The sequence below is a fragment of the Medicago sativa genome, chromosome 3, assembly GCF_051527215.1.
Source record: "Medicago sativa cultivar Bolivia chromosome 3, Bolivia_mono, whole genome shotgun sequence".
NCBI lineage: Eukaryota > Viridiplantae > Streptophyta > Magnoliopsida > Fabales > Fabaceae > Medicago > Medicago sativa.
This window is the reverse complement of record NC_140751.1, coordinates 27845676-27854375: the sequence shown is the minus strand read 5'-3', so window position 1 is coordinate 27854375 and position 8700 is coordinate 27845676. Positions and strand designations below refer to the sequence as shown.

Here is an 8700-nt window from a genome sequence, read left to right as displayed (position 1 = left end):
GACAAAGAGAATCATAAGCTTCTATTTCTAAAAGCCAATAACTATCGTCATTAGAGTTTCGAACGATTTTCAAATACTAGTTGATTCACAATCAACTATATATTGAAATGGTCCACAATAGAATTTATCATTCAAACTTCAAAGATGCCAGTTGCTTTAGTCTAATCTGGGTCCACAAACAAGCATTTATTTTTTCTGTTGGATGATACACTCTCCGGTCACTATTATAAGCAAAACTTTGCATTTTATATTCATTCATTTAATGATGTATATATGTCTTCATTGAAATCACTTGAGATTAAATATTGCGAGAAGTTATCCTTCCTACCTCCTGAAACGTGGAGCAATTACACATCGCTTGTGACTCTTATTATATCAAATAGTTGTGATGCACTTACATCCTTCCCACTTGATGGTTTCCCTGCGCTCCAAACACTTTCCATACAGGATTGTAGGAGTCTGGATTCCATTTATATTTTAGAAAGGTCTTCCCCTCGGTCGTCGAGCCTCCAATCACTTGGAATCAAATCCCATGATTCAATTGAACTATTTGAAGTTAAGCTTAAGATGGACATGCTCACCGATCTTGAAAGGTTGATTCTGGTTTGTCCAAAGTTGTCATTTTGTGAAGGAGTTTGTCTACCTCCCAAATTACAATCAATTGTGATTTCTACCCAACAAACAACACCGTCGGTTACGGAATGGGGTCTCATGGGTCCTCTGTTACGTATGTATTGCACAGAATATTTTTTTTTTTTTTTATGTTTTTCTTATTCCCAGAATCAATTAATGTAGCTTGGGTAGTTTGATATAGAACTACATAAGTCATGTTGGAAAATTGGTTACTTATAAAACTATCTTTGGTCTGTAATATTTGCACAGAATCAAATCTTATAAATGGAATTGTCTAAAGAACATTTTCTACAATAATGAAAATTTGACAATTATGTCTTTGGAGCTAATTAAAGGAAAATGCTTATTTCATCTTTTCAGGAGATCAACGCCTATGTGGATGACAATCAGCTCACTTGACGAACAATCATGTCTTTCAATTCAGACAGATTACAATGCAGCGAATGTTCATATAATACTGTTTGAAATCTTCTGTTCTGTTACACTGTTTTGTTATAACATGAAGCATAAAGACATGGAATGTAGAAGAATGAATGTTGTTATTGGTTCTAAATATTGGCAACTTGTTTGAGTAACATAAATTTTTATGGAAGACCATAAATGTATGGAGTTTGTGTTTAGTTCAAAATCAGAGAGAGGACAACACACTATGTTTGCACAGTTTTGTGAATTGAGAACGGTTTGATTTGAGGTAACATATAGATGTGAATTTCACAATGACCAATATAGAGTCGATGGATAGATTTGGTGTCAAACAAGAAAGAAATAGAAAGTTAATAACCGATTTAGTTAATCAGTTTTTCTGTGTTAGTTTATATTTATGTTAAGAGTTAATTACACTATTTATGCAAAAAAAAAAAATTGAGTGCAGGATTAAATAAGGAGTTTATTTTTTATAATCATGATATGGTTTAAGGATGCAAATGATCAATGGTTGTTAACTATGATATTATTACTACTAAGAGAGAGCTCAAAACATAATGTCTAAACAAGTTAATAGACACCGCAAAGATCTTCAATTTTATATTGGTGATGCTGTGTATCTCAAACTCCGTTTCACAAACTCCGTTTCACAAACTCCGTCCAAAGTTCTATGGTCATTTCAAGATTCTTGATCGCATCAGTCAAGTTTTTTACCAGATTGAATTACCTCAGCCGATTGCACCAAATATTCACAATGTTTTTCATGTTTCACAATTAAAGTCATGTGCTCAACCGGTTGCAATTTCCAGCCCTCACATTACTACAGAACCAGAGGTCATTTTGTATATAAAAATGGTGATAAGGGGCCTTGTAGCAGCCACCAAAGTCATTGTCAAACGAAAACACCGCCCTGCAACTGCTGAAAACGTTCCCTAATTTTAAAAGATCAGGTTGTTAGCATATTCCCATTTGAAACCAACTTGGTTATTAGTAGAGTCATATGGCCAATAATGAAAACACACAATATTCTATCATCAATCCTCATTCTCTATTACTCATGCAGGAATTTGTTAGTTTAGCTCTTTGCATCATATTAATTCCATTTTACTCTTGGAGTCCTTGTTTAAGCTGAGATTCTCTTGGTTCTCCCTAATAATATAAATCCCATTTGAAAAAGAAAACAATAATAAAATAAAAGAATACAAATATTTGTTTAATTTGCTGTAATGATTTCATGTATCGTTTTTTTTTTTTTTTTTTGTGTCGCTAATTTCATGTAGATAATGATTAAGAGCATAAAGGGATTTGTGTAGTCGACAAACAATATTAGATGACTTCCCCTGAGCAACGAACCCAGGTGGTTGCTCCATATAGACTTTCTCTTCAAGATTACCATGTTAAAGTGCATTTTTTTTTATATCAAGTTGATGGAGAGGCCAATGTCGAATGGCTGCAATGAAGAGAAGGATTCTAACTGATGCCATCTTAGCAACAAATGAGAAAGTGTCACTATAATCCAACCCAAAAATCTGAATGTATCCCTTGACAACCAACCGAGCTTTGAAACGATCAATGTTACCAGCTGGACCGACCATAATAACAAGGCCATCAGGTATCAACTCAGAGGTAAGAGTTGGACTTTATAATCTTAAGGGAGAGAGTAAAATGGTCATAAGGATAACTTTATTCGATAATAATATTCTTTTCCTGTTTAATAAAATAAAAATAACAAGCTCTCATAAATGTTAAGCGCCGATTGTGTTCCTGTAATGTTTGCAATTATGCGGCCAATGGTGGTTGTGATAATGGCATTATGTACAAGTGGTATGCATTCCTGTGCTCCCTCAATCAAATGGCTTGAAAATTTAAGATCTTGGATTTTGTTACAATTTTTAAGATTTCTGTGCGTTTTTTTTTTTTTTTTTTTTTTTTTTGTAAAGGATTTGTAAGATTTCTGTTGTTGACACATGTTTTACTAATTACTATATATTTCAACAACAATTTTGGAAGCATAAAGAGCAATTTTTTTATTTAAAAAAGAAAAGTGAAAAGGACAATAGAAAATAATTTCCACTAAACTGTAGATAAAAGTTTTTCGTGGTTTAGTACTCATTTAAATTCTAAGCATTCATGATAAGGATTTAAAGTATAAAGTTTATTTTATCCTTCAAAAAAAAAAGTTTATTTTATTTTATTTTGGCACAATAATAACGTTTTACAAAGACATCGAATGAAAATTAACTATTTTAGATATTAGTGGAAATAAATAATAAATGTTGCATTGTTATTGTAAAGTGACAATTATTTTGAGTAAAAGAAAAAATGTTAAAGAGACAATAATTATGAGACGAATGGAGTTAATAAGAACACCATATTAATGTTGATATTTTTTTTTGTTGGTGGTGGCCGGAGTTCGAATCCCATACCACCTGAGCTTAAGTTCACGAGGACTAATGTTGATATTTTAAAAACGATATTATCAGTGTAGAAATCTCTTCATTTCTTTGATTCCAATCAGGGCCGGCCCTAGGCATAGGCCGGGGGTGCGACGGCCTAGGGCCCATGCCCGTAGGGGCCCGAAAAATTATTTTTGGGCAGGGATGCATATAGCAAGATTTGGTTTATTGGCGGTATATTTAGCAAATTTCATCAAGAGGCCCAAACAGTGACCACTGATCTGTCAATTAAAAGGTAATGGGCCGAACTGTTTAATGTTTTGGGCATTTTAGTGCGATTTGCTATATATACACCCATATTAAACATAGATTTATATATACACACTCTATATTAAAAAATTGTGGTTTTTGTTTCTAATAATGTGACAAGAAATTTATTATTCAAGAAATTGATGATATTATTTTGGGCCCTTTGTTCCTAATTATGTGTTTCACTAATTATAAAAATATTGGTGATATTTTTTTTAGCCAAGAAATTGCGATAATCTTCATAACAAAACAAACAATATTTTAGTTGAAAATGGACCTACTTGAGAAATCAATTTTAATCTTTTCTTTAGAGGATAAAAAAATCATATTAATAAAGTAGTGTCAAAATTATTTTTTGGTGCTATTATTCTCAAGTGCTAAAATTTTAGTCTCTATTTCTCATGTGCTAAAATTTTAATCTACTTTGCATGTGCTAAATTTATTAACTTTTACTATTTTTGTGTTTTGTTTTGGTTTCTATTGAGTATTTGATTTATTTTAAAATGTTGCCTAAAAACATTTATCTATTAGTGAAAAGAAAGAAAAAAAAAATGAAATGAAGAGCTAATAAAATTAGAACAATGAGCTAAAAAAGTTTAGTCAAAAGTTTATGTAAGGGGCCCTTTTCCTATACTACGCCTAAGGCCCGTAAAATGCTAGGAACGACCCTGATTCCAATGACAACTACAACATTAACTAACTTCAACCATGTCATGAAACAAAAAAATTATAAATTATTTTTATTGTTAGAAATTATATTATTAAATAAAATTTTAATCAATCAACTCATTGAACATATTGTTTTAAGAAAGATATAATTTCAGAAAAACAAAGTATCAAACTTAATATTTCCCAATTTTATTGTTTAAAATAATAGTTTGAAGTTCACTAAACTAATCAAAAGATGCATTGAATAAGTAGAAAAAGTGATGTATTTGCACATGTTTGAATAATAAAGTAAATAATCATGTAGGGCGTATGGTCGCGATCCTCCACTCACTCTATGAGTAACTCTCATTTACTCCGTTTCATAGCTCTTAGACATTTTATTTTAGCAATCCAATTGTTGAATTATGGTAATCATCATGTATGTAATGTCTCATTTTCAGGAAAGGCCTAAGTGGATGAAAATCAGCTCACTTGATGAATTGAAGACAAAAGTGGGGCATGTCATTGTGATGATTCTTCTTGTAAAAATGTTTGAGAGGAGCAAAATGGTTGTCATTGCCACAGGATTGGATTTACTTGGTTATTCAGTCTGTATTTTCTTATCATCGGCATCATTGTATATCCTACATAATTTGCACAAGCAAGATTAGAGTGTACTAAGCATTGTAATATTCTCAAATCATATCTGTAAGTGAACACTAATACCATTATAAACTTCTGTTCATTATACAACATTTGCAAGAAATTAAAGTTCTTAGCCAAATGCAATTGACATTAATGGTTGAACCTTCCCCTCACACCACTTGGCATTAATACATAAGTTTTTAAATTTTTTTTTTTTGAAAGAAGGAAATCATTGCATTTCATTAGCTAAAATATGCCAAATACATGTAGGTACATCATCAATAACGTGGGGGCTAGGATTAGACAGGGCTGCCTAAGCTAACTCGTGAGCTACCCTATTTGCTTGCCTCCTGCTGAACTCAACATGAGAGTTCTGAAATCTATCTACTAGCAGCTATTTACAAGCAGTGATAATACATCCAAACTCGCTACTATCATCTAAACTAGAATTGACACAATCAACAATCCTTTTACAATCAAGAACAAAATCTACACTATCAAACTGTTGATTAGAGTGCCAATCCAAAGCTGTGTGTAAACCAACAGCCTCCCCCACATCTATATCACAAAGAGGGGCAAACCATTATGTTCTTGCAAGAACAAAAGCACCATCCTCGTCCCTAAGACACATGACCAAGCCAACCCTGTTAAGAGAAGTGGAAAAAGATGCATCAATATTGCATTTGTACCTGCCAGGTGCCGGTTTCTTCCAAACATCTTCCTCTTGTCTGAAAGGCTTAACTTGTGGAGTTGTAGATTGAGTGCTACTGCTTGATCTAATTCTTTGAGTTGTTCGCCATTCTTCAAGTACATGGGTTGCACGTTGAAACACCTGCGAGTCAGACTCAAGTTGTTGCTGCCAAAGTTTCATGTTTCTACATTTCCAAAGACTCCACATGATTGTTGCCATCAGCTCACATTGCCCTGAAGGTAAATTCTGTAAAAGAGTGAAAATGAGAGCACTAATATTATAATCTTGATGAATTACCCTGTCAATTATGTCCCATAAATTCGCATTCCGCCATACTTGCACAACTTTAGGACACTCAATAATGATATGAATGCTATCTTCATAGTTATAATTACAATGAACACAATCAAGTGGACAGGAGACTCCTCTACTATTTAAGCGAGCACGTGTTGGAAAACAACCACGACACACACGCCAAAGAAAATTCTTAATTTTAGGAGGCACTTTTAGCTTCCAAATAAAGTTCCATCGACCATTAACATGCATATGAGAGTATCTGCAATTTCTGTAACACAAATTCTGTAAGCACTCTTCACAAAATACTTACCACTCCTTTCCCCTTTCCATATCATTTGTTATTCTTAGAGATTTACTTTTCCCACCCTACTGCCTTCTCGCGCGCCCTGCAAAATTTCCAAAAATATCTCTGATCCGGATTATATAATCCGGACAAGATTGTTAGTGATTTCCGGAAAACGAACTCTGGACCATATTGTTATGTGCTTTTCTGTGTCTTTCTTTGATGCAAGGGTCTCTGTTGAACGTTATATGAACCCCACACAAGCTGCAATGCAATTGCAGGGTTCATATGAACGGTCAACAATGACCATGACACCACCGACACCCCAAAAAAACTAGAAACATTTGAAGAAAATGGAAGAAAAGAGGTGAAGTGAAGAATGAAGGTATTTGTTGAAGATGGAAGCCTATTTATAGCCTAAAACAAGTCCTAGGTCATTAATACAGTCAATGAAAACGTGTTAGTGGTTGTAACCGTCCAAACCCACATTAATGGCTCTCTTTCAAAAGAATTCAAACTCTCTTTCAAAAGAATCCAATGCTGAAGCTTTCCGGATTTTACATTCCGGAATGTCCTTAGCCCTACAAGAAGTGCCAACTTTTCCCTCGTTCACCATTATCGCATTAATCCGGAAAATATATTCCGGAAAACGCATTAATCCGGAAAATATATTCCGGAAAACAGATGTGCATTCTAGATTATATATTCCGGAATGCATCAGTCTTGGCCGGTGGTCTGCACCACACGTTTTTGTCGGTGGTCAAGTTAAAAAAACGCGTTTTACCACGTTTTTTGACTGCATTTATGGCCTCCCAACCCTTTTTGACCCACCCCTCCCTATAAATAGCCTTCCAAACCCCACCATTTCTCACACCATCCTCTCCCACCCTCTCCTCCTCCTCTTCTTCCTTCTACAACCATGGTTTTCCATCGTTGGCCTTTCATAGATAAGGGCCTATTTGAAAACTTTCAGGGTTTGTATGAACGGTCAATGAGGATGGAACCGCGCTACAACTAAGCGCGGTTCATCTGAGGGTCATGTGGGTCAGTGTGGTTCTTAGCTTCGCCTGTCTGGGCGTAAGTTTGAGCACCCTCCACCTCCCTCAGGGGCATTGTTTTATTCTTCCCGCCCTCCTCTTCCCTCCTCCCTCGGGTTTCCTCCAATAGCCAAACTACTGGTTTGTCCTATCACATACTAGTGGTTAGGCAGGCTCTTAGGAGATTAGAAATAGATTTAGGATCTTATGTAATAAGCTTAAAAATCTTGAAAATTATTGTAATGTATTGTTCATATATTAATAAAATGAGTTGTTTTTATGTTTGTGTCTTTTTATTTCTGTTTTTTATTTTATTTGCATTTTATTTTACGAATTGTAGAGCTTAAAATTGCAAAAGTTCTGCTAAAATACTATTCAGGATTTTAAAATCCGGAAACATCTGCAAAATTCTAACAATTCAATCCAGAATACGTAATCCGGACCAGGGTAAAATTGGAAAAAAATAGGGCGCGCGTGGAAATGCATAGAGTGGGAAAAGTAATACTCTTATTCTTATCTCTTTCTTAACCACTCATTCTCTTATTTAAATAATTTATTTTAATCATTCATTCATCATTCTTTCTCATATAAAATGAAGTAATCTTACCAATGGCATCAAAGGTCAATAACACCCAAGTATTTCCCCAGTGGCTATAATCCGAACATTAGAGTTTCAAATAATTTTAAAAAATTGGTCCATAAACCATTATTGATCTTTGCCAACAAACAAGCATTATTACTATTACTATTCATTCACATGTGAGTTTTCTTGAGTCATACTTTTACCATATGCACTGCCAATTAACCAACCAAAAACAGTACTGTTGTCGGTTCATTCACATGCTAAGTCCTCTTCAGTCTTAACTCCTTTACCATACCTCTTAACTTTCTTTGCTCCGTACTTTACCAAGTCTTAGTTTTGGGCCCATGCAATAATATCATATTTTCTTAGCAGGTCTGTGTTTTGAAATAATATCATATTTTTTGTAATCATATACTTATCACCAAATGATTATTACATTAATCTCTTTTGCTGGGTAATACTACATTATATTTGGGTTAGATATGTTATAAACACTTCTGTATAATACTACATTATTTTTAATCTTTAACACAGGTGATTAGGAAAAGGATAATATCACACTGGTAAAGCAATTCCTAAAGTAAAAATGTACATAAAGATTCCGATTGCTTTAATTGAGTGTGCAACTTTTCCTTTTTCTTTGTACGTAACAATTATTTTGAGGGATGTGGGTCCATTAAAGACTGATGAGCTTTGCTTTCCAACTTTCAAATTTTGTTTCATACCCAACAAATAAGTCTTCTTGAGTCTGCCTT

At 34.0% G+C, this 8700-nt stretch overlaps 1 pseudogene across 1 annotated transcript in view; it reads left to right on the top strand.

The window, feature by feature from the left end:
* Positions 1 to 8700, top strand: part of LOC146936884 (putative disease resistance RPP13-like protein 1 pseudogene) — a 33647-nt pseudogene that overhangs the window by 7459 nt on the left and 17488 nt on the right. The gene's annotated exons all lie outside the window — the stretch shown is intronic.